Source organism: Lagopus muta, chromosome 2 (genome assembly GCF_023343835.1).
Source record: "Lagopus muta isolate bLagMut1 chromosome 2, bLagMut1 primary, whole genome shotgun sequence".
NCBI classification, from domain to species: Eukaryota; Metazoa; Chordata; class Aves; order Galliformes; family Phasianidae; genus Lagopus; species Lagopus muta.
In genome coordinates, this window is record NC_064434.1 from 34801285 (window position 1) to 34828289 (window position 27005).

The window sequence follows — 27005 nt, forward strand, 5'->3', positions numbered from 1 at the left end:
GCCATCATTTCCCTACCCCACAGGATCTGTCTTGCAGAAGGTGGAGATTTGACAACAGCTCCCAGACCTTACTGCCACATGTTTCAGAAGCTCAGCAGATGGCTGCCAGCTCCTACCACCTGGCCAAAGGGTGCTGTTGCCCTCCCAAACAAATGGTGTTAGCACCTCTGAGGGACAGGCCAACCCACCAACGCTGATGTGCTCTTGTTCATGATTTAAGGATTGCTAAGAGCACACATGGGGCCTGATATGATGGCTTACCAGATGGGTGGTAATTTGTTAAGTTGCTGTAATGCAAAAGCTTTCAATACCCTAAGATCTTCAGCCAACATAAGAGTCATTTGGTTTGCCTTTAATATAATTGGAAAAGATAGGAAATTAAAATTTTAGGCCATAGCATGTGCCAATCCCTTTATTTGCTTTGAAATTAAAAATCTCCCTTCCCTTGCTACTGAAAGTTCAATCACTTATCAAAATAGTGACGCCCTTTGTCCTGGCACACTACTCAAATGCTAAAACATATGCTATGTTAAATATTAACCAGCCACTAATTGGTGCATCATTTGGACAAGGAAAGAGGTGGCTTCATACTGCCAGTGCCTTTTTTCACTCTTCCAATATTACAGTGCTCTGCTCTCCAGCTAACTTATCCTCTTACTCTGCCTATGTCAGCCTTGAGCTGAAGAGGAGTTTTGACTTCTCCTCAAATCAGCTTTCATGCTTGCTTTTGCATCCTAGCTTATGTACAGCAGAACTTGCTATTGTGGGCAATGTGGCCGGGAGGGACAAGTTAGTGGATTGAGCTCTGGATCTGAATTCAGTTTGGTAACTGTCTTCTTGGGCAAACATGGGAAAATCACTCCATCCACCCCATGTTTCTCTTTCCCAAGTGTAAATTACAGGCAGATAAACAGTGTTGTTTAAATTATTAAGGTTAGCCCCTCGCTTTAGAACTTGGGAAAAAACGTGTGTTGTAAAACCCCATGCTGGAAAATCTTTGTCAAATAATTGCATCCAGTTATACTGTTGGCAAATCCTTAAATATGAGATCAGCTCACGTGATGCACCTAGAGATGGTGAGTAATATACAAGCTACAATTACATTGTGAGATGAATAACTGGCTGATGAATTGAATGGTGGTGATTTTTCATAACAAACGTGCAATGCTACCTTGATTTGCATGGCAAGAGCCTCGTGCCTTAAAATAGCTTTCAGATCACCAAGCACATCAGGCTTCCCACCAAGGGCTGCAGCTGGGGCAGCTGCAGAGAGGAAACAGTAGGAGTGTCTGTGTGGTGTCAGAAGAACAGAAACCCAGCTGCCGGAGAGAAGGATGGCATATGTCAGGAACTGTGGCCATGCTGCAGCACGGTCAGACCCTGTCCTTCCCGATGCCAGTAGGGATGAGGTGTAGGAGGCAGGCTGGGATCTCAGGGCCTTTGCCAAGCTAAGGAGAAATGCTGATGGCTGCAGTCACAAGCCAGGAGGAATGGCCTGAAGAACCACAGCTACACTGGGAACATTAGTCCGAAGTCACTGAGGGGCAACCTAGCCCAATGAGCCAGGGAGGCCAGATCCACTGCTAGCAGAGCACCAGATTTGCTGTTCAACACAAGTTCTCCTAGCAGGGGAGAGCTTATGCTTCAGCCAGGGCACTTCGCTAGAGAGAGGACTCTTTTTTTCCCCCATTTCAAAGAACTCAAAACACCTATCCTGTTTCTATAAAGAGTTAATTCTGTTTAGAAACATCACACAATAAACGAAGTCTTTCCACTGTGCAGCCCCCAAACTTATGGGATGCTTCAATGGGTTCCTGGGAAACCTCTTTAGGATAGATTCTGGCTGAGCTGTCAGACTGCACAGCTGAGTTTCCAATGGCCGAGCAGCATGCATGCGAGATGCATCCCAAAAAAAGGAAGATGTCTGACATGCAAAATGTTTTCATTTTATGATGGAAAACAAGTAGGAACATCAGACAAGTAAATCATCCTGCCAAACATGAGAGTTCCTGACTGACAGGCTCAGTGTCTGCCCTGACTGCTCAAGAAGATCTAGTATCTATTTTTGCTGAAAAGCAACTGCTTAAATTGCCATTTGCTGAGTTTTCATAACTGATTATAATTACAACGTGCAGGTTAGGAAGAGCAAAGGGAAGCCTTTGCATTGCAGGTAGAGAGAAATGGGGAACAACTCTTTTTGAACCAAACAGAAATGAAGAAACCCAGAGGAAGGAAGAGAAAGCTTGCAAATCATCGGAAATCAAAAGCAGACAATCTGAGGGAGAGGAGCAGGGCAAACACTGACATTTATTAAAGTTTAGCAATTAAAATAATGGTTTAGAATTAGAATATATGTCAAGGACTGATTCCTACTAGTGTGTTATAGAAACAGGATTATCTTTACATAAGAAATTTTGAAAATATAATGCTATAATTTGAGGTCATTTACTAACATGCTAAGATACAAAGTGTCTGATGAAGAATTTTTTTCTTCACACTATGATAAAGTGGCCTAAATAGACAGACTAGAAAGAGATCACAAGGATATCAGATAGTGTGGTATGAAGCTGCCCACCTGGCTGAATGGGAGAAGACTTCTTTAGTCACAAGTGCCAACAAGACCAGAGAATGCACGCCCTTCCATCTCTGAATAGGTGAAGAAAGAACCCTGTAGCACAACATCATGTATTTTATATAGATGCTTTTCAGCAAAGTGTTTAAACATGTGCTTTAATCTGTTACCATGCAGCAGTTAAGTACTTGTACTAAAATCCAGAAGATAAAGATGAGCTGAATCAGAGACTATAAGCTGAATTTTTTAGAGCAAAATTATTTTAGCAAGGCTTGAGAATCTTAAAAAATTTTATTGGGACTGTTTCTAGATCTCCTTCTGAAGTACAGGGTTTGGAAGGAAAAGATTAACCTTAAGCAATCCGAAACAATTTGGAAGATGTCCAGAATAACTTTTTTTCTACACAGGAAAAGGTCTCATCTTTGAAGATCACTATCTGGAGAATACTCAGGGTTAAAGGTGAAAGCTAAACACCTCTTCAGAAGGGTTTGAAGCTCCCCTTTCCACCGCTACAAGTTCACATTTCTAGGCAGATGAATGATAAATAGGGTATTTGATTCTCCAGCAAGGCTGGACACCAAACCGAGCCCTGCACGCAGTGCAGATGGAAATACCCTGGAGGTGAGAGCTGGGAGGATCTTTGGAAATAAGTAAATAGGCAGGAAACCCAAAATGGCAGCGACTGGAAGCTGCTCCGGGGTGGGATGTCTGAATGAACCCCCTGGGAGATGCGATACTGCAGGCAGGGCAGGAGAGGAGGTCAAATGTGCAAGGCCCCGCAATTTGTCAGGCGGCTAACACCATCATTACCTGCACGTGCGTGTGCAGGCAGGCCTGCCTGACGGTAAATTACACACTGAGATTTTCCAGGATAAACGTCCTCTTATTGGAAGCACAGAGCACCTCCCCTCCATCCCCCACCGTAGGAGATACTGTTTTATAATGAGCAATGAAAGTTAGCTCTCTTGGTGTGAGGCTGTGGATGAGTCACTGCTGAAATCAGCAGCGATGTCGATAGTTTTGATTTTTCTGCCTATTACACACTTTTCCTTCTTCTGACATCACCGGGAGGGAAGACTGTACGATGAAATGCAGGCTTCATAAAGGAAAGAAAGGGCCTGAGGGTGGGCCAGTGCACTACCTACCAGAGCTGCTGGAGCTGGAGCTGCTGGAGCAGTGTGCTCCTGAAGGAGCCCTGGGGTACGGAGATGTGTTGGAAAAGTGCTCGGAGAGATGCAGCCTGTGGGAAGCCCACGTGGGATCAGTTTGGGAAGGATCCCACATGGACCAGTGGCAGAGTGACTGTGGAGGAGCTGCAGAGGTAGAGTTATGGGCTGACTGCCTCCATTCCCCTGCACTGCTTAGGGGGAGGAGGCAGGAGAGGCTGGAAGGAAGGTGTTTTTTGTTTGCGTTTAGTTCTCACTGCTCTGGTCTGTTAGCAAGAGGCAATAAATTTCATTAATCTCCCTACACAGAGTCTGTTTTGCCTATGACAGTAATTGGTGAGCAATCTCCCTGTCCTTATTTCAACCCACGAGCTCTTTTTTTTTGTCATGTTTTCTCTTTCTCCCCTTGTTCCACTGAGGAGGGGGAGTGAGAGAGAAACATGGTGGAGCTGAGCTGTGATCAGTGTGAAACCACCACTGTTGAGAGAGACAGGTGGGGAAAGAAACAGCTTTCCGGATCTCTTGTTATTGTTGTTACCTAGGGCCAGGCTCAGAAGAGAGGTGTTAGGGAGCCAGATGCTATTTGAGCCCCCTGGCAAGCAAACATCTGTGCTGCTGCAGTCAGACTGCATCTCTCCAGCTTTGCAGGTTTTGTCAAAGCTCTGCTACCAGGCATAAGCCAGTGCTGATGCCCCAGAACACCACCTCAAACAGCAGATACCACTTGCAGAAGCACAACTTGCGTGCACACCAGAGGAAACCACAAACTCATGTGCCTTGTTGGGTCCTGCCTTAACTGTAACAGACAAAATAGTCCACACCATTCCCTGAAGGCCTTTGCTGTTTCATGCTGGCTGTTGTCTCAGATTCCATGGGGGAGATTTTTAGTCTTATTTTTTGTGCCTGTCTTTCATTCTGGCCATTTCAGATCCAAAGAGATATGGTAAAAATAGCAGGGGCCTAGGGACAGGTGACAGAGAGGATTAGAGGGATGGGAAAACCAGCGTGTAAAAGATTGAGACGTAGGATTTGTCACAGTTGCAGGGTTAGCTGCTCCTCTGACCTCTCCCTAGTGCAGCGGTAGGCTCCATGACTTCAGGCCCCTGGTGGCAGTCTGTCTATCTGTATATCCTTTCCCTGCAAACAGCTCCTGGACAGCTTGGTGAACCTTTTGTTCAAGAAGCTCACTTCTAATGTCCAGCAGTCTTAGGATCTTTTGATTCCTTGCCTTAGCAAAAGAAGTGTGCAGCTGGACTCTGGAAATAGCAACCTCCCAGCTGTCTTGTCATGGCCACTGTTCATCTGGATACATTATACAGCCTTCCAGCCAGGTTCCTAATAGCTCTGTTATTAAAATAAACCAACGTTTACACACAGTAATCTCCACTGCCTTATTCTTAGAGATTTACAGGGTATCCTCCCATACTCTCCACCAGATAATCATAATGATCTGACTTGAAGACCATGAGACCTGGCCTATTACCACTGACTCTCTTCTTTAGAGGTGGATTCACCTGACATTAATCATCTAAACCTGAGGCTCTTTCACTGAATTATGCCTCTTAGAGTCATTAGGGAGAGACCTGCAACGGATGACTCATCTTTAGCCTGTGTCTCAGAATAGAGCCTCAGAACAGGCATGGGCAGACAGGCAAGGGAAGCTGCTTCAAGGCTGAAGGAGAATGACCAGGAGAAGCTCACCTTAGGCTGCACTGTTTCACACTGAATGTAGAGTAAGCATTCCTGAGCCAATAAAAGAAAGTCACTAGGCTTTTTTCAAGTAAACCTAAAAGGGTGAACCTGTAATACCTGGTGTCTCTTATATAATAGACTGTTCCACGTCAGCTTGTTGTGGTGTAAAAGGAAAAGCAGGTACTGAAGAATGAATAAGAAATCAGAAGTTTCACCAGTATATCAACCTCCACAGAGGAATCTTGCTCTAACAGTCTGTGAATGATTCTGTGCCCTGACTTGGTGTCAGTTTGTCTCCCAGCCAGCCCAAGGGTGAGAGAAACAGTAGTACAGCCTAGGGCTTCATTTGGCCCCCAGCCACACAGAGGAGTTGAGAATCAGCCTAATGGCACTGAGCTCTGAGTGGCTTTTCCCAGAGAAGCAGCCGGCAACAACAACAAAAAACAAAACAGAAGAGATGTTTTTGTGATGGTAGCTGAGTGAAGGGTTAATGGGGAAAGGTAACATTAAAAAATAAAATAAAATGAATGAGCTGTATCTTCAAGTCTTCTCAACTATGGAGAGGTAAAAATCTCTTCATTTTTCATGTAATAAGCCTGTTTTGCAGGACTGTCCTTCTCTTACACAAACACTTACTGTGGTCCATACCCTTTATTCCTTCATTGTCATAAATTATCTTGTAAAGACTCCCTGTCAAGATGCTGACTGTACTTTTGCTATTAATCTTGGCTTTAGTTTTTCTAGAGTTTACCTCCTTGCTGATCCATCTTAGGCAAGCAAGACAGTGCTTTGGACAGGGGTTTGCTCCCCCCAGGGAGCATCATTCTTGTTAGCTGTAGAGCCTCTGTAACAGTGTACCTTTTAATGATGCTCCCCTTTGGCTTTTACCATGCTCCTAGCAAGACTTGTACTCCATTTTCCTGTAATAACTCAAGTGCCACCATGTTGGTGCTCCTGACAGTTACATCCTTACCAAGACTTTCCCGACTCTCTCCAGCTGGAGCAGGGCGATGCAAAGTGACTGCTGTGCTCTGGGGAAGCGATAAGGGTTCACCTCTTCGGTGACCTGGAGCATTTTCACTAGGGATACAAGAGACAGCAGGCAGCAGAGGAGCATATGAATTAATGCTCCCTGCACCTCCCTCGGGTGCTGTTATTCACTCCTTTTCCTTACACATCTTTCTGCAGACTTGCACCCATATATGGTTTGTACCTTGTTTATCACCTTAACCTCCTCCTTTAGTGGACTCAAATCAAAGAAAAATTGTTCCTTATACTAGAAGCTCAGACAAATAGGAGAGCTCTTCAGCTGTGTGATTTCAGATTGTAAAATAATTGGTGTAACTATACGCAGAATAACTATATACATGAAAGCAATCACAGCATTTATGCCCTTTACCTCCAAAGGATGCATTTCTAACCAGCAATCTACAAGAGCATTTTTACAGGCTCAGCCAGTGGAAAAAATTTATAAACACTTGAGCAGGTCTCATGTATGTTTCATCTGGTAGGCAGGGGTGAGGGGTATGCACACAGACACCAGCTGGAACCTAAGATTCTGGTAGATCTATATATAACACCTCTGATATCTCTTTAAATATTACAGCCTATATGAGCATCTTTCTGCCGTGCAGACCAGAAGTGGGGAAAGGAGTCACAGCATGACAAGAGCACATGTAAACAGGTAATATGTCTATTTTATTTCTCCAAATTAGTCCCTGATTTTGTTAAAATATGTTTTGAGTTTAGTGTCTTCCCAAACCCAAATGAGCTCAGATGTGTGTTTCAGAAACAGACATGATACCTGCAGGGTGTTATGGAGCTCAAAAGCAGCCACACCAAGAACAGGATTTTGCTGAGAACAAAACGAAAAACACCCTTCTCTTAATAGCAGAACCTAGAAATGTGAGAACACTCCTTCCTAGAAACATTCAGTTTTGTTGAGTCCAGGGCTCTGCTCCACATCCTGAAAACTCCTGAATCTACTCTTTTTTCCTTCTTCCTGTCCCTGTATATAAAATTAAACAACCTATAATGCAGAGCATGTTGTACCTGCCATAATGGTATTTTGCAGGCTGGATCACACAGATGTTCCACACCTTGAATACAAGCTCTTCTAACATCTTGAGGATGAGAGAGGTGTGGTAAGAATGAAGGAGCACAGCGGCTAGCAGAGAAGCCCTGTGGGTGGCAGCCAGCCTTTCACAAAAATAGCCTCTCAAAGACTCCCTCGCAAGACCCAGCCACCTGCACTCTGCAAAGCAAGGTCAAGAAAAAGTTGAATCTACAGATTAAACACTTAGGACAGAACACTATTTGTACTGGGGATACTGTCTGTGATCTTCAGATCCTGCTGGGAGAGAAGGGTGTTCCTGGTCCAAAATGAGACTCTTCCTTGGGATGTGGTCAGTGGAAGAATGGCCCTTGTGAAATTTCCTCACTGGCCCTGATGTTTTTGTCAACCCATCATGCCTAAAGAAGTACTGTAGTATTTCCTGACCTGTGCATGGTTACAATTCTTTTCAAGATTTACAAGCCTGAGGGTAAAATTTATCACTATTAACAAATGATATCCAACTGGTAGCCTTCAGAATTAAGGCTGTGCATCCCTTCCAGAAGGACTTGGTTGACAGCCACAGAGGCAAGGTCCAAATTTAAGGGAATTTCTCCCCAGAAGATATAGGAAAAAAAATGCACTATAGAAAAAAAAAAATCAGAAAAAAACTGACAATATAGAGTAGCAATACCTAATTGTTAAAATACAAGCACAGCTCAAAAAATGTCAGTCTTCTGTGGAAGTTGGTGGGTTGCTTTTCCCTTCATGCTGTAACCTTCCCTTTCTGTCTGAAATTATTAATTTTTGACAAGTAGCAAAGCCTAATTTAGGCAGATCTGTGTGTTGGGGTGACCTATTTCTGTTACCTGCTCCCTCTCTCCTCCTGCTGCTTGCCTCTGATGGCCACTCTGGCTTACTCCCACGGCTCTGCTAACAGCTTTTGTTATTTCAGCTCTTGGAAGAGTACCCATCATGGTGAGAGCAGAGCAAGGTTTCTCAGCTCACAGGAATTTTTAAAGCCATCTCACACACCTCACGGGAAGATCTTACATAAAATCTTTTGCTTTTTTCCTAGGCTTTCACCTTCTCACACTGAAGGCTGGAAGGTACTGCTGTTGATTCAATAATAAACCCATGAACAGTTGGGTGGCATTAGCTGGGCTAGACTTCCGCATGCTATTCTAGCTGTCACTTTTTCTCCTCTTCATGCTCTCACTCCCATTTGGCAGAAATGCCCCTCAAAAAAGAAAGCCAGTCTGTGACAAACAATCCCTGGTGCTCATCCTTTCTCTGCCACTGTGGGATCCTTTCCCACTATGAGAAGGAACACGGGAGAATTGCCTTCACTCTGAGCTTGGATCATGGCATTCTGCATGCATCTGGGAAGGGGATTTTCAGAAGGAGCATGCAGCATCCTGCCAGTTGGTTTCCTTCCTGTAAACCCATCCAGTCCTTGATGGACCTGCTTCCTTTTGGAGCTCCTCAACAATCAATTAATGTCTGTATATCTATACACGCTTAATAGGCAGGTGTGATAATCTGACCCAAAGTTCATCCAGCATCCTGACCCCAGCCAGAAGTAGATGCTTCTATACAGTCAGTCTGTGTGAGTGTGAAATGGATATAATGAACTCCACAATAGTATAATTATGAAGGCGTGTCTTGCTGTGAGAAACAACCTAAAATCTTCAGAATTTTTGTGTTTGTGAAAATTCACTCTCTCTCTCTTTCTTTTTTTTTTTTTTTTTTAAATCTCATTGGGATTAATCTCCTTTTATTGGTGTGGTTTTTTTCTCCACTCTGCAAGCTGCTGCCCTTTTCAAGCTGCTTGACAGAACAGTGCTCCATGTCACGGTGCTGACAAGCACAATATTGAATGGTTAAGTGCTATTTTCTTAAACAACATGGGAGAGCTTACCAACAGAAAATGGTCCAGGACTACAGGCACTGGAAAAAACACCATCTCCATTTAATGCTGGCAGTCCATATAATGTGTCTGCACTTAGGGGGCTAAGTATCTTAAAATAGGACTTGGAGTTCTAAGAGATGTAATGAAGGTTTGGATTTTTACTTCTAGTTTTGATTGTAGGGCAAGGTGAAAAAACTCTGAGTTTTGTTATTGATTCTGACCTAATGTGATATTGATATGAATTTTAAACACTGCATGTAGATAGAGAGCTTTCAATGATCAGATCAAATATAGTCTGTTAATGCTAGTCCAAGCAATTTTGTATTGTATAATATGATAAAAATTGGACAAGACCTTCCTTGGTTCCTATATGTGAAGCTCTAGCAGGTATGTGCTTTTTATGTTCTCATAATCAATACATCTTGGGTGGTGTTTTTTTTGTTGTGCTTTTTTTTTTTTTAATTGGTCACAGAGCCACTGCTTAAGGACTGATGAAGTTTAAACGCTGTGACTTTACTTCACACTGATGTTTTCCCTTCCATTTTTGTATAATTTCTATCATTCTGGAGAGATTAGGTATTGTATATTGAGGAACATATTCAGAGAGCTTTTGTATTTGCCTTCATAATAATAGCAGTAACAAAAGTACTGGTGGTAGCAACAGTACAAGCAGTAATAAAAATCTAAATACTTGTCTTGAATAGTATCCTATTGTGTTTTGGCTCTAATCTTTGTAAATGCTGATCATCTTTTGTCTTCCTAGAGCTAGAAGATGCTTTACTCTTTCAAGCTTTATCTTCAGATAAACTGCTTTCAAGGTTGAGGCATTGTTGGAAGCTAACAACAGTGGCTTTGAAATATATCATTTAAGCCAGAGAGCAACAAATATCTTTTCCAGCTCCTGGGAGAGTAGCTGTGCATTCACTTAATGAGGTAACTGAAGACATCTCTGGTTCTTTCCCCACTTTGAGTCCAAATGCCAGAGGCAAAATGGTGAGCTTTCCTTACATTTGTGTGAAGATTTCAAGTGCTGTGTCTCCATGCCCTTACAGCTGTTGTCACCTTTCTGGAAGGGTCATACTGACTTGCACAGTTATTAAATCTCATTTCCTTTGTTCTACTCAGAACAATCCTAGGCCAATGCACTGAAGGAGCATTGCATATGTAGAGAAGTGCTTCTTTATTAAATGGAGTATGACGATGAAAATTGTTGGTAGGCAAAGGCAATATAGGCTTGACCATACCGTGGTCCCTTTGTAAAGCTCTTGATGAGAGGGTACCTGGGTCTCCATGACCATTACGCCATTACGGTTCATGCAGAGTGACAATGACAGTACCGGCTGTACCAGTTAGGATAACTGCCTTGTTCAGTGGCACTGAACAGAGGCTGAGAGAAAACTCCCTAGAGCGCTGCATCCAGTTCCGGGGTCCCCAACATAAGAACAGTGAGCTGTTAGAGTGGGTCCAGAGAAGTGCACAAAGATGATTAGATGGCTGGAGCACCTCTCCTATGGGACCAGGCTGAGAGAGTTGAAGTTGTTCAGCCTAGAGAAGAGACAGCTACAATGGGACCTTACAGTGGCCTTCCAGTACCTGAAGGGGGCCTGCAGGAAAGCTAGGGATGGACTTTTTACATGTAGTGATAGGATGAGGGGTAATGGGTAATGGCTATGAACAGGCAGAAGATAGGTTTAGATTAGATATAAGGAAGAAATTCTTCACTGTGAAAGTGGTGAGACAGTGGAACACATTAACCAGTTGTGGGTGCCAGTTCCTGAAGGTGTTCAAGGCCAGGCTGGATGGGACTTCGAGCAACCTGGTTTAAGGGGAGGTGTCTCTGCCCATGGCAGGGGGATTGGAACAAGGTCTCTTCCAGTTCAAACCATTCTATAATTCTATGATCACTTAGTGATCTTTGCATGTAAGCTGCTTCAGATGAGGAACAAGGAACTCTACATCTATCCCAGAAGATATCTTCACCTGAAAAGCTCATTTGCTTCATAATAAGACAGATGTGTCTTAGGTACTACGTTCTTTATAATACATTCTTCATGTATTTACTTCAGACAGACTCCTGGAAGGGAAAAGCTCTGTATCTCCTTTGCAGGTCATATTTGGAGCATATGCTTGAAGAGAATTCTTGCAGACTTCTTGTTCGTGTATCCCTTGGATAATGAGTATGCTTGAAATTCTAAATATAGGGTAACATGCACAGGGAAGGATTCATCCATGAGATAAGTTACAGATTTATGATGCACAACTCATTAGGTTTTGTTATCTGATTCACCAAGGTTTCAATGAAGACAGATTGCCAAACAGGAAAAGATGCAAAGAAAATCCAGCCAATTTATTTTGAAGGATCCATTCTTTCCATATGACACTGTGCTGGGGCAAGCCTGCTTTAAAACACGGCAAATGCAATTGGTTTATGGCACAGTTTGATCTGATGGTATTTAGAGGTCTTCAACAAATAGTATTTATTTCATCAGCGCAAGGGAAACAGAAACTTGTCCATAAATTGGAAGACTCGCTCATTAATCTAATGAGAGCTGTATGTTCTTCCTATTTCACTTTCGTGCCCATTGGGGACAAGAAGAAGGCTCTTCCTTTTATCATCATTGTCCATACAGCTGCAGAATCCATGATGACTGCATTTTCTAAAAGTATCTCCCCAGGGACTGTAATTATTCATCTTTCAGGAGACACAAGATCTATAATACACAAGTGCTGCAGACAAGAACTAGTTTACAGGTTTATCTCATGACTGAAAGTATAATCTATCTTCACTGGCATGATTTAGGAGGTGCCATGTAAGAAAAGAATGAAAGTGGGTCAGACCCATTTCAACTTGTATTCCATCGTTCAAATTGATCCTATTCTTTTAATTTCTCATCGATGAGAGTTAACACTTGAGTAAGCAGAAGAAATGGGCTCTATTTCCTGTATTCTACTTCACACGTTGTAGCCACTAGGATTGTTTTTGTACCAGATTTGGACGCCCTGAGAGCTTTCTTTCCCTAGAAGCAATGTGGCTTGTCATCACCTGTGCCAGCAGTAGGCAATAGAAGGAAGCTCTGCTTCTAATGGAATTAGTGGCTTGAATTCTGATCACATAGCATCTCTGTGGGATAAGAATGAAGCTATTAATAGAGAACTTGGCTGCATTCATGGGATTTTCCTAATGCTTAAGTGATATTACTAAGCCTATGAAGGGAGATTCCCAAACTTCCCATATTCCCTCTAGTTTTAAGATACTTTCTGGTGTTTCATGTTCTGCCTTTTCCCAGCAAGTCAATTCATCTCTCACTACCACCACAGAACAACCTGGTAGCAATTACTGTAACTCTTCTCTCAGGAATCTTCATCCCGAAGATGGGTCTTAATGTATAAGCTTCTTGGGAAGTTATTCATCCTCTAAAGACATGATGTCAATATCTCTCCATGCATCTCAGTTCAGAGGACCAGGTTGAGTGCTCAAAAGAAAATCTGAATGAATGTAGCTTCAAACTTTTTTCCTGAAGGATAAACATAGATTGTCTTTTTCACTGTGAGACATAAAATGTTATTCATAACCCCCCAAAATGTGCATTTTTTTAATATACATATATTTTTAAAATCTATTTTCTGTAGTCTTATGCCCAGACTTGCCTGCTTAGAGAAGAAGTCAAGTGCTACCCAGAAATACTAATAAATATTAGTCAACATCAAGAGCACAGCATCTCTAACATCAGGTACATTAAAAAGCAGGCATCATTCTTAATGTCCTTTCCAACCCAAGCCACTCTTGGAGGTGTTTTGAATAACCAGAAGAGCCAGACAGGCAGGAGCAGATAAAATTTACCCTAGACACCTAGATTCAAAGATCTGTGTTTCTGCTGGCACAGCAGCCAAGAATATTGATACTGAAAGCAGTAGAAGTCACAGTGTTCTCTGCCTTGCTTTTGGCATTAAATCAGTTCAATGGAGTTTCTGCAGGTTAAAGGAGATGAAAAAGCTCCAAACATACCAGTAGAAAATTGCAAACAGCAAACTTACTTAAAGTGCCTAAATCCAAACACTGCAACATTATCTATCTGAAGCTGGAGTCTGTAAATACCCTGAAGACATAATGAGATGGATGGAAAACTTAAACATGGCAGCTTTGAACTTGTAAATCCAAATGTAAATGTTGCTCCTTGAGGATGTCTCTGATTTGGAGCCTTTTCCCTGATTAAAGACATTCCAGATAGACAGTGCAGATATATCAAACAACCAGCCATCTTGTAGACAGAATTATGCACTGATTTTAGCATGGGGTCACATTTAAAAATCAATCTCATAATGTGGCCAATATTTAGGGAAAATACTCTCATCTCCAATATACAGCTTGTTCAATCTAGACCATCTAAAATGAGCTAAGTTTCAAAATAAATCTTATTTATTTTTCACTATTTCATATCAGCCATTGAGCTGGTTGATTTATAGGATCATTTGTATCACTGTAATGTCTGGAAGCAGTTGCTCACTGTAACTTCCTCCATTTTCCCAGCTCGTGTGCACTACCATGCTATTGGAGTTTACAAAATCTATGAGGAAATAATAACAATCAAAAAATAAATACAAATGAAGATCTTTTGCATGAATCCTAGGCCTTGCAAGACAAAAAAATCATCCCACGAGTAAATGAAAATGTGGGCCTAATCTACTCAGTGCATAGTCCTTAAGTGATGTAGTTCTCCCAGAGACACAACTCATTTCCTTATTCTAAAAGCCTTTCAGGTTTTCAGCTCACCTTCATTTCCATGCAATTACAGGACGGCAAATTGTGGCAGGAATTGATTTGTCCGGACTCATACACTGTTAGTTCTCTGCATCTGCCTCCCATGTTACTATAGTTTCTCCCTGACACCTACCCTTCTCTGACATTTTTCTAGGAGGCTGACCACTGTGCTTTAATTTATTACATTCTCCCCATGAAGATATCAATTGCCTCCTGGCAACAGGAACATTGTATGTCTTTGGGGGGGACAGGCATGTTCCAGAAAAATTTCTGAGTGAGATACACCACTTGCTGTTATATCTTTAGAAAGGAGGAGAATATTTACCCTTTCTTCTATCAAAATTATACAAAGGTAGACATACTCTTTTCTGTCAAAGCTGTTGCCCACAGAGAAGTGAAGAGCCAACTGTAGAACAGATATGCACAATAGATGTGGCTTGGCTTTTCTGAGCAAAAAATTTCTGTTGAAGAGGAAAAGCATGCATGACTGGTACTCAGGTACTTCACAGCTTTGTTGTGAAACTTGCTGGAAGCCCTGATACAACCATGGTCTCCTGACACCCATGGCATGCTCCCTGGGTTGTACGTAATGTCTTTTCTTTATGTGGAGGAAAACAGCAAACCCAGTCTTGACAATGACTTCAAAGAGCTGATCTGGGCAATCCGAGACAGTATTAAAGATACTAACTCACAGATAAACATGTTCTTAATTCAAACTTACTAGTGACAAGACATTGCAACCATTGTAGCACTGATTGTATGCATTCAGTTGACCATGGAGTTACAAAAATCATGTTTTTAAGTACATGCCATAAAATTATAAAATTATTACAAACTGAAGACCTCGGTTGCTAGCAGCAGGACATAGAATGAGAAATTAATGTGCACAAAGGAAACAGGGAAGTTCAGTAACGGGGCAAAATAATGTGGCACTGCATCCAAAGGTGTGGATGCAGTTCTGGAGCTTAATACAAGCTCCAGAACAAAAAAGCTTAAATATAAAGAGTGAAAGCTGAGACAGAAAATCCCCTGGCAGATGTTAACTCATGAAGCCACAAGTTCGCCTATGCCAATATCACAAATCCTGCTCCTTCAGGACCACTTGCACACAACACCTACCTTGCAGCTGCCCCCATTGTCCCCTTATGGCCCTGATGTCTAGTGAGGACATCCCTAGGGAGCCTGGCTCCTTTGTGCAGAGTGCTGCTGAGCTGTAGGTTCCTCCAGTCCTGTGCTGCTTGCAAACAAGTTTGTAAAGAAATGCAATTAATTATAATGAACAACAGTGGTGAAGATGGAGAAAGCAAAGGTAAAGTGGAATAAAACCATCGGTTTTGGTGCCAGCTAGAGCTCTTTATACTGAAAGTTTCTTCCCATTGTGTGTTAGCACTGATCAGGATGGGGTCTGGGATGAGGACAGAACATGCTAAGGAGGCTGTGACAGTGGGTGGTAGCACGGAGGGAGCTTGTCCTGGCTGCCAAATGAAGTGAAACCTCTGGAGAAGCTACAAGAGGAAGACATTGATCCTCCCCAGCAGCAGTGTGACATGGCTCAGAGCACAACAAGGTAGCAAATCCCAGTACAGACCAAGATAAGCCTAGGAAAAGAAGGCCATGCAGAAAGAAGCTAAGTCCATATTAGGCTTTTGGAGTAGTAGAAAAAGGGAGACATCCTCTGGAATATACAGATGATCATAAGGAATGCATAGATCCTGGGAAGCAATTGGAAGAATCCTGAATAGGAGAGTAAAGAACAGGCAACCAAGAGTCCAGGAACACCTTTGACTTCAAACCTCTTCTTTAATCAGTCTAACCCATCAGTGTCTTGCTTTGTTTTACTCCAGTTTGTGGTTTAAGTTGCTGTTTTAAAACTATTTGTATACATTTGTGTAATAATGGACAGCTTTGAACCTCAGAAACCTTTGCTTTCCTATAACATACTCACTTCAAGGAAAATGAGAGGGGAATCCTTTTCAAAGTGTTAGCTGATATTTTGGGCCAACTTGATACAAACGATGGGACAAAAAATAAAGCCAAATCAAATAGATTTTGCAAGGCCATACATCAAAGAGCATGTGGCAAGTGATGTGTAAGGCTTTTCAGTAGTCTGCCACTATGAGTTAACCAGGTAATACACTAAATCTAGAAATACCACCCATTTCACAGGCTATTGGATCTGCTTTAAATGTCAGGTTAAATAAAAAATAAGATGAGATGGAAGAAATAAGATGGGTTGAGGTGCTCCATTCATGTATTTTTGGAGTGCTGCTGGGTACAGAGATCAGTAGAAAAATACTGGGCAGCGCTTGGGCATCAAGTCAAAGGCTCTATGGGGGTGGCACTGAGAAAATTATTAGTTTAAACAAAATATGGGCTTAGGTACCTTGCTGACCACCCATTTGTGGCTAAGTGAAAGGACATACATCACTGGGAAATATTAATAGTTCATCTTCAGGGAAAAACAGTGGAATACAGTCAGCATTAATCACATCCCTGACTCTATCTCAGGAGCCAAAAAGAGGTCATTTTTTTTCCCATCGGGAACATCTTGGTACTTAAGGGAAAAAAAATGCATTCACACTTAAAGGTTTCTGTGGTGTAACCATAGAGATGTGTTAATGTAATAATCACACACAGCCATGTAGGGGCTTGTGCTGTTTTGTGTAAAGAGAGTTAGCAAAGTCCAGCCATTCTTTAGGCGAACACACCTTTTTGAAAGAAAAGATAAGCAAATCCATAAGTTTTCCAAGATCATAGTTTTCATTTAATACTTTATATGCTAGATTCCTTTGAAAATGATTTTGCTTGTGGTCTAATTTCATGCCAAAGTGTGCCACACAACCAGTACATCCAGCACATCTCTGGGGACCTGCTCCAGCAAAGCATCCATTCCATCACTTACACAGGGTTCTGACATTTTAAAGACTATGCTATGACACATGCAGCAATTTATCACTACTTTACCCCACTTTATCACTACATAATACCACTGAACACTGTAACAAATCTCTGTTCTCCATGCATGTGCAACGTATATTTCAGCACATAAGTTTATGTTCTTGCAAGGACAGTTTGCCTCCTTCTCTAATTTTGCCACTGAGTGATAGTTGCTCAGTAAATTGTTTTGTTACAACTTCTGGATGGGATCAACATTCATTATTCTAATCAGCTCCTTTGATAATTCTGTAGAATACTGCTCTCAAGCACTGTGCAGAGCCACAAATGCAAGTATTCTTAGTGTCCAATAGCTTTATACTGTGGTGAGATATCTTAATTGGCAGCACCTTTGCTGATGTGTACACATGCGATACTGACATTATATTGAGCAATAAAACTGAAGGAATAGGCCTAGCAAAACTCAGCAAAATGTGCTTTTTTCTGTATTTGTAATGAGTAAGCCCACTTCTATGGGAGACAATCCCCAGCACAGCAGAGACACATCTGGTAGTTAACAGCCATGCCACAAATCATCTCTTAACCCACCCAAACAAAGCAGCAGCTGATCTGATCTAGTGCTGGAAACTGCTCTGCACAGAGCAGGTTGCTCTAGGTGGCCCCAAGAAAGCGGTAGGAAAAAATAATCTGTTGGGTCTTGAAATTAAATGAATGGAGGTTATTGGGGTAAGGGAATTGTGAAGAGTTTAAGGGGAAAATGACAGAAATGTTTCTCACTCACCCAGGAACCTGCCTCCTTTAATCTTAAAAATGCAGTTCATTTCTGCTCTCTGACAATTTCAAAATCATTATTTCTATAAAAAGTGAGATGATAATAATTACTTGTCTGTGCATGAAAAAGTACTCTGCTACCTTTAGTCGGTTTCCATTCCATTTATCCACGTAATTCCTGTGAATTCAAAATTGCTTCTACACACAGAGAACAGCAACAATATGTTAACTTGTTTTTCTGTTTCTGAAGTTGTTGATTGTTTCTTTCCTGAGCTATGGTACCACAAAATATATATTGTTCACTGGCAGGCAGTCCTCTGATCACCCACAGTTTCCAGCTTCCAGCAGCACTGCTGGCTTATGTCTGTATTTCATCCTTGAAAATTTGTGCATTATTGGGCACTGAGCCCTATATGTGCTTCTACATGGCTCCAGCTCCTTTGTTTTGCCAGCTGATGCCCCATGCCTCTGAAGTTTGTTAGGGTTATGCTCATCCTGCTACAGCTGCAGGATAAAAATCTGGAAGATTCTTCAGATAAACTCTTACTTAGGGATCTGTATAGATAATCCCCTCTATGCATGGTTGCTAGGTCCCCTCTGGAACCTTCATTCTCCCAAGAGAAGCTGATAGAAATGCCAGGGAACAGTCAGAGCTCTTTTCTGACTGAGCTTCAATACCAGTGTGTGCCACAAATAGTCAAGGCCACTAGAGAAGATCTGATTCATGGCTTTACAAAGAGAAGATCATGCCTGACCAATCTGGTGGCTTTCTATGATGGAGTGACAACATCGGTGGACAAAGGGAAGGTGACCTTCAAACTGGACTTCTGCAAAGCCTTTGTCATGGTCCCCTACCACATCCTTATCTCTAAATTGGACAAGTATGGATCAGAGGGGTGGACTATTTGGTGGATAAGAAATTGGTTGGAAGGCAGCAAACAGAAGGTTGTGCTGAATAGCACTATGTCCAGGTGAAACCTGGTGATGAGCAGTGTCCCCCAGGAGTTTGTCTTGGGACTTGCTTTTCAACATCATCAATGACATCAATGATGACCTTGAGTGCATCCTCAGCAAGTTTCCCGATGACACCAAGCTAAGTAGTGAGGTTAACACATTGGAAGGAAGAGGTGCCATCTAGAGAGACTCAACTAAACAAACAGGTGGGCCTGTGTGAATGTAATGAGGTTCAACATAGCAAAGTGCGAGATTTAGCATTTGGGTCAGAATAATCCCAGATACATGTACAGAGTGGGAGAACTCCTTGAGAGTAGCCCTACAGAGAAGGACTTGGGGGTCCTGGTAGATGAAAAACTGAGCATGAGCCAGAAGCATGCTCTAGCAGCTTGGAATGCCAATGGCATCCTAGGCCACTGCATCCTCAGCTGAGCCTGAGATGCCTCATTGCAGCTTTCCAGTATTTAAAAAGGATTATAAACAGGAGGGGAATCAACTTTTTACAAAGGTAGACAGTGATAGGACAAGGGGGAATAATTTTAAGGTCAAGGAGGGAAGGTTTAGCTTGGATGTCAAGGAGAAGTTCTTTACAGAGAGAGTGATCACATGCTGGAACATGCTGCCCAGGGCGTCAATGGATGCCCCATCCCCAGAGGTGTTCAAGACCAGGTTGGTGGCTCTGCCTGCAGCAAAGAGTTGGAACTTGATGACCCTTGGGGTCCCCTCCAACACAAGCCATTCTATGATTCTATGATTCTACGATTCTATGATTCTATGATTGGGTATCTGCACTTGAACAAAGAAGTAAATTTCTCCAAAATTTATGTTCATGAATAACATGAACAGCTCTGAAAAATTGAAGAGCAGAGAAGTTGCTTCAAATGCAGGCATACTTGGGTACTTCATGTAGACGTGTTATTTCAAAAGAACTGTTTGACAAAGGATTGTATGGGGAGTGCTGAACAAAGGCGATCAGTTAAAATAACATGGCAGCATGAAAGAAAACACTGTTCTCAGCACCAGTCAAGTGTGTGTCCGTCACAGCCAACAGCTTGTGTCAGTCCCCAGGAGTGACAAGCCAAGTGCTGTGAGGCAGGTGGAACCGCCCAGCCCAGCCACCATGCCTCGAGCACCAGCTGGGACACTCCAGCTGGATGTGGGCTACAGCAGCCCTGGGGTGAGCAGCAGTCAGAAGCACAAGGCCAGTAAAGTGCCCTTGGGAACACAGGTCACAAGTCAATGCAAATCAGCCACCTAGTCATCACTTCCTGATGGTGGGGTTGTGTCTTTTCAATACAGACATTCCCTGAGGACATGGATCCACCATCATTGCTGAGCCCCGTAACTTCAGACAACTGTGACCTAGACTAATATGAGGAATCAGTTTATTTATCATTTGACAGCTGACGTGGGTGATGCTGGACAAGACCAGAGCTACTGTCCTTGAAGAACTTGTGCTGCTGCTTTCCTCCACAGCAATGACCATGACAACAAAGTAAGTGATGTCAAATAAAGGTAACTGCTCTGCAAGTTGGTGATTTTCACAAAACAAAACAAACAAAACTTTAGCTGAAAAGGGTGAAATGGGAGAGCTGTGAATTTCCTTCTTTCTCTTAGTTGGAGTCATGTCCAGTTCAAATTACAGGAATACGAGTATCTTGAATCTGTAAGGAATTTGTTGTGGTTACTAGGAAAATAGAATGGAGTGACCGACCGTGCTGGTGATTCTTTTTCTAATATGAAATAAGGGTTAAATGACTGGAAAACATAAGTGACTTGTACAGAAGATACGTGAAATTTTTCTTCCTTTTCTAAACTATTGTCCCTGTTATAATATAATCAATTGAGCAGAGACTGCAGCCTCCCTTACAATCCCTCTTCAAGGCACTTAGAAAGGATGATAACTCATTTTGTCTCATTTGCAGGCAAACTTTGCGTTCTGAAATTTCCTATCCCAGAAAATCAGATTTATGAGATAAAACATCCACAGAGGCAACATCAGTCTGTTGGGGGAAGGAGGGAGTGAAGGCTGATGAGGTTAATGTTGTGTCCAGTGTTAACTGTGTTTAAACTGAGATCCATGAATAGCAGAGCATTCTCACCAGGTTTCCCTGATATCTTCCTGTTGAAAGAAAGTGGAAGGGAATGGAAAAGAGAAATTCAAAGAAAGAATATGGTAGAAATAATGCAGAGCAAGGCAGAGAAAGAAAGAACCGGAGGAACAGAACAGAGGAAGAATAAACGTTGTACAAAAAGCAAGCAATGAGTGGCCCTTGTAACAGGGATTAGTCGGTCCAGATCCTGGTTTGTTCTGCTCTTCACAGCTGCAGTGTGTCTGTTCACTGTGTTAAAAAATAAGATGTGTTTCTTTATTTTAGGAGGATTTCTCAAGTTCAAAACACCTTAAAAAGTGTATTAGCAATCCTTTAAAACTGAACAGAGAAGAAAGGCGGAGTACAGTTCTTCCTCCCCAATACGCCCAGTATTCAGTGCCTTGCTCTGCTCTAAAAACACATAGCAAGAAAGCCATTCTAATCTCTATGGACCATTGACTTCAATGGGCTTTGGACTGCTTGAGCCATTCTCCCTCCTATTCTAAAGAAACCAAGAGAAAGTGAACGGAGATCAGAGGCAGTCAAACGTCTTTGTGTGTAAAATGACTTGAAAGGATGTGCTTAACCCAGCAAAAGGGAGAGAAATTCACAGTCCACCTACTCTACTCAGCCATAAGTTAATAATTGTGTCATTTCTGATAAAACTAAAAGAAAAAAAGAAGTCAGAATTACATGGAAAAAGGGGAGGGGCAGTGTGACAAGTCTGAACTAGAAGCCTGAAAAAATAATTTTAGGACTTATCTGTCCCTACTGATTTCCTTACAAGACTGACAGCACGTGGCATTATCTCACTCTAATTTTCTCCAAGGAAAAGTATAACACTGTAATAATATAAATTAATTAAATAAAGAGGAGCCAAATATATCCATACGTACACATATCTGCATCTATCTCAGAAAAGTTTCTACCCCAAATGAGACCAGCTGGAAGAAAAATTCTTGCAGTGGAGCCCTTTCAGTTTAATCCCTTAATCTTCTCAACATCTCAAACAGTAGGGCTTCTCTCTCAAACACGGCTGGAAAGTAACATCTGCACTGTTGAAAGAGAGGAAGCAGCAGACGGCAATCCACTGAGGTCTCAGCTCCCTCTCTCCCTCTCAGTAGTTTTGTCTTGAAGATACCTGCTAAGGATGGCTTCTGTCTAATGGCCATGACACAAACCAGGCAAAAGCTAGGGGCAGAAATATTTTCTGTCTCAGCAGTTATGTCTTGCCATTCTTATGAGATGACAAAGGCAGGGGAGCTTTAAATGCAGTCAACACCAGGAGGTGCATTAACCCATAAATGTTGCTATGCCCTGAAAGCTATTAGCTTTTCTCCCTTCAGTCATCACTTCTTATTCCCATTTAGCATTTTAACAGCTTAAACCACTGTAATGTTCCTCTCCAGGACTTGTTCTGATGTTAGTCCCAGGAGTTACTTTGGGCTGCAGTGCATCCTCTAGTTTTCTGTTTGAGTAATCTGGTAACACTGAGTAGATGAGGGACTGCCTCCCAAATGCTAGACCCCAACCTCATTGGTCTTCTGCTTAGCCCAGCCTTAAAAAAGTAAGGTGAGAAGTAAAGCATGGAGCTCACATCCTGTCTAAGTTTTTTGCAGTTTAGTGGAAAGGAAAAAGTGTTCCCTCCCTAATTATAATTAGATAGAGAATGAGCATTAATGTATAGAATTCCTATTACTAATGCGCTCTAACTCCCGAATCACCACAATCTTGAATGACCAGAGGGGTCGCAAATGTCACTGACTTCATTCTGGTACCCCTTTCAATATCTATCTTGTTCCCATTCTGTTCCTTTTCCCCCTTTTTCAGTTCTCATAATGCTGCAGTACAAGTGCCTATTGTAGAAAGGAAAGCTGACTGTAACTAGCTTTATGCTATTATGCTGGTCCGTTTCTGAAATGGTGCCCACTGCCAATTAAGGCAAACTTTTTACCAGTGCCCAAGAAAAAACTCACAGGAATTTTACATGCTTCCTCCTTTAATGACCCTCCAACTTTACAAGTAATCACTTCCTCTAGAGAACAGAGCCTGACCCATGTAGTACCTTAGAGTAAAAGCTGCTTCTTGGAAGAAATATGAGATTGGATGACAAAATCAGGCACATGCCGAAAAGAACAGGTGCTGCAGTGATAAGAATGTATGTTTTTGGTCTCTGGCACTTGCATTCCTCCATCTGAAGTGTGTAACTTACCATAGGATACGCAAGATATACTGTGACTTCTAGTGAGGAATGAACATTCTGAATGCTCTAGTTTAGCTTTCTGAGCTCATAACTGGTTACTGGTTTCATGGTTGAAGTACAGTTGACTCATCAGCAGAGAATTTCTTCCAGTCTTGGCTGGAAAGCATCTAGCTCCATACTGAGGTAGATCCAGGCTGGAACCAGTGAGTCTCTTAACTGCAACACTCCAGACACTCTTATGCCTAGAATAAACCTTGGATCCCCGCGAGCCTCCAGAGGACACAGTACCTGTGGGTATTCTCCTCATTCAAGTGATGCAAAAGTCTACTCTAAGGAACAGATTCCATTTTGCAGGATGTGTGTACCCAAAACAGTCCACAGTCTTGAGGTACAATTTGTTATTCTCATCTCTCTTCCTGCTGAATCCATTACTCAAAAGACACCAGACTATCCCAAATCAGATATTATTAAAATATACAAACAGTATCAAAGATAAGTAAGTTATTTCAACGGAGAAAAATTCAGGTTGAGCAGGTGAAACAGATTAACTAGTATGGCTGGTAAGCACTGTTTTCTCTCCACTGGATCTTGGAAAGGTTACATCCATTTCTTCAATCCCTGTTCAAAGTTCAGTGCCTTCCTCAGCCAAACCAACTCTATCAAAGTCTGGCAGTGAGGCAGTTCCCCTGTCAGACAGGCCTCCTTCTTTTGAGTCTGCTCTTCCCAGTCTGCTCCCTGCTCTGCCTGCTTCCCCTTTAGCCTGGTGGCTCATTTGGGAAAGCTGTATCAAAATGTACAATATACAGGAGTGGTCAGCAAACAAATTAGATAAGGAATACTTGCGTTGCAAGATCATGGTTATGTGTTTTATGTCTGCGGTATTTTTAGGGCGGTTCTTTAGAAAGCCAGAGTTAATGCAGCAGTTCATGAGAAAAGCAGTGCAATTAGTGAAGGCTCCAGGAAGCATGCAAGGCAGCAAAATCGATCCTTGAAAACCTTGGCCTTAGCCTGTAATAAAATGGTTTATGGTCATGATGCTTTCTGACCTGTCAGCATTGTGGTAGTGTATAACAAAGGCTGCTGCCCTTCCACCCTGAAGCTGCACTGGAAACAGAAAAAGGAAAGGGGCAGAGGGCTCTGTATTGCTTCCTGAGCCGTGCAAATGCAAAAAGAGATACACTGCATGGCAAAGACGAATTTGTAAAACAACGGATCAGCTCTGTTGTCACAGCAGCCCGGCAAGAGTCCCCATGCTATCACATTCAGGTCAAAGAACTTCCTATGCATCTTAACAAGAAGGCTCTGTGGTGAACTCCGATTTGTGATCAGCATATTTTCATGTGTGTCCTGATCCGTATCCTGAGTCCTTGTTCCAAACTGGCATGAGAGTGGATGGTTTAGAGGCCACTTTGCTCTATTGTTGGAAACCGGGGGGAAGGCTGGCTGGGAAGAGGTGAGGGAGTTGCAAAAAAGTATGCTTGAAAAACTGATACCTTTGTCTGGAAAATCCTAAAATGCTGCTGTATAACTTGATTATGCTAGTGCCATGCAATTCACTGCCTTTAAGAGCTCTGTTCTGCTTAAGGCTTTAGTGGAATGCCAGTCAGGCAGTGTTATAAGACTATGCACATCTTGCATGCAGTTCTCTTTATCCCATTGCTTTGATTTCCACATTCAGTACTTTTAGGTTGAGAACAGAAAACAAAGAGTTGTGAAAATGTATATATTTTTTTCTTTTTTTTTAATTTAATCAAAATCTCTTCAAGTGAGCTGAGAATGGGTAGGGGGTTCTGCTGCAGCACTGTTACTGAGACCACTTGCGACACTTTCTCATTAGCCTGTGTAAAGCGAAGCAAATCTGAGGCTCAGGAAGCAGTACTGTGAATGATTTTCAGCCACAGATGATGCAGCATGGCTTTTAACAGCTTAGGCCTTGCTGTAACCAAAGCACTAGCAATATTCACTTTATGCATGCTGACCTTTCCCTAACCCAGGAAGCAGCTCTGGCTTATCATCATCTGATTTTCTGCAAAGGTTTCTGCTTGGTGGACTACAAGGAAGAAAATATTAAAATCTCTCTGAAGAGTCTAATAATGCAGAGTTTACTTAGTTTCATTTCAGCATGGTGAGGGGGAGATGCATGCTTGTTTATTGTATTCCTGTAGACATGCTGAGGACACACAACAACTTCTGAGCCTTAACGGGCATAGATATGGAGTGAGGGCAGAGATATATATTTGAATAATGACTGTCTCCAGGGCATTAAAATTATCTGTTCCCCACCTCTTTTAATGCTACAGGAGGCTTTCACAGCTTTTATTCACTAGGAAACCCGTCTCACACAGGATGAAGCTGAGAAGAGCAGGGAGTCTCTGAATGTAGAGAAATACATTGAGTCTCATACTTTGAACACTAAACTTTCTGATCTGGCTCCCATCTCATGTTCCTCTTCTCTGAAGCTGATATCATTTGTATGCATAAAGTTCCAGGCTTTTTGTTTCCATGTCCTGTTTCAACATGGGAGAAAATAAAGATATGCCGTGATGTGTGCTCCCTGACCCCTTGCATACTACACAGCAGTGGGCCGGCACTGCTATAGGACCCAGTGAACCAAAATTTGAGCATCCACAGCAAAATCCTAAATGAGGAAAAGGGGAAGCATCACGTAGATGTGTAGGATAGGTAGATGTTAAGAGAACATGTCTTCCATGCAAACCAACCAGAACTCAAGGGAAGAGATCATGAAGGAGCAGAACAGAAGATATAAGAAATATACAGCTCTGTCAAAAGCAGAAGACCTCATACTTCAGTTGGATAAGCCTTTGCTGATAATATCATGCAACCACCACAGTCCCCAGATGAGCTTGACCATGTCTCAAGACCATAGTTTTATCTCAGTTGGCATTAAAAAGTCACTTGTGCCCCATTTAGTCCCACTCCATCTTACTTTATGGATTAATCTGCAATTTGAGAAAAACACACTGCAGCTTAAGTTGCTTCACTTCAAGAAGTCATTATACTTCCTTTTCTAACCAGCCTTTCTTGATTCTCTGGTCAGCTGGGCTGCTGACTTACTCATGTGGCCTTTGTTTTGATGTCCACACTATAGCTTGGGAGAACTCATCCAAGGAGCAAATAGGCATTTGTCAGAAATATCTATGCAAAGAAAAATCTGGATGGAGCCAGCAGTGTCTCAGAGAGCCTGCCCTGGATGCAAAATGGTTGTGCCATTTCCATCAGATCTTGAACTTCTCTGTCATCAGTTGTCACCTTGGCTGATCATGCAAAGCAAGTGCTGGATTGTTGTCCACTGCAAAGGAGCTGAGAAAAAAGGTCTCACTTTTATTCAGTGCTGGCCGATTAGCTGCAAGGCTGTGAACTCTCCCATTAATACATGTGCACAAACTGTGAGATTTAAAAGGTGTAAGGGTTTCATTCCAGATACTTATTTTATGTAGAATCAGAAACTAGGAAAAAGTGAGCTAAATATGTTTCTGGCCATAAGTAAACTAAAACAAATTGCAGTCACAAAGAGGACAAAGCCCAGGAGGGGACAATACTGGGGCCAACTGCACTCACCTGCTAACCCTGGCACCTCTCAGTGCTACTACCAGATGCTTTTTTGGACAGTCAGCTTGAGTGTTTACATAATACAAGTATGTGTAGCATTAATTTCTGGGCTTGATACTTCTGGCCTTTTTGTGGTATTTCTCTTCCAGTGTGCAGAAAGCCCCCCAGTGATGTACAGGCTTCAAGTCTGATCAGATTGCTATAATCTCTGCCCTCTGTTCTGCAATCTACTCATGGGTTCTTGCCCCAGTTTGAGATCAATGAATCTGAACATACACTCTGTGAAATTGACTATACCCAATCTCGGCTCTTGATCCACATTCTGTTAAGTTGATTATAGAGCTAATTGGATATGCGGAACAAAG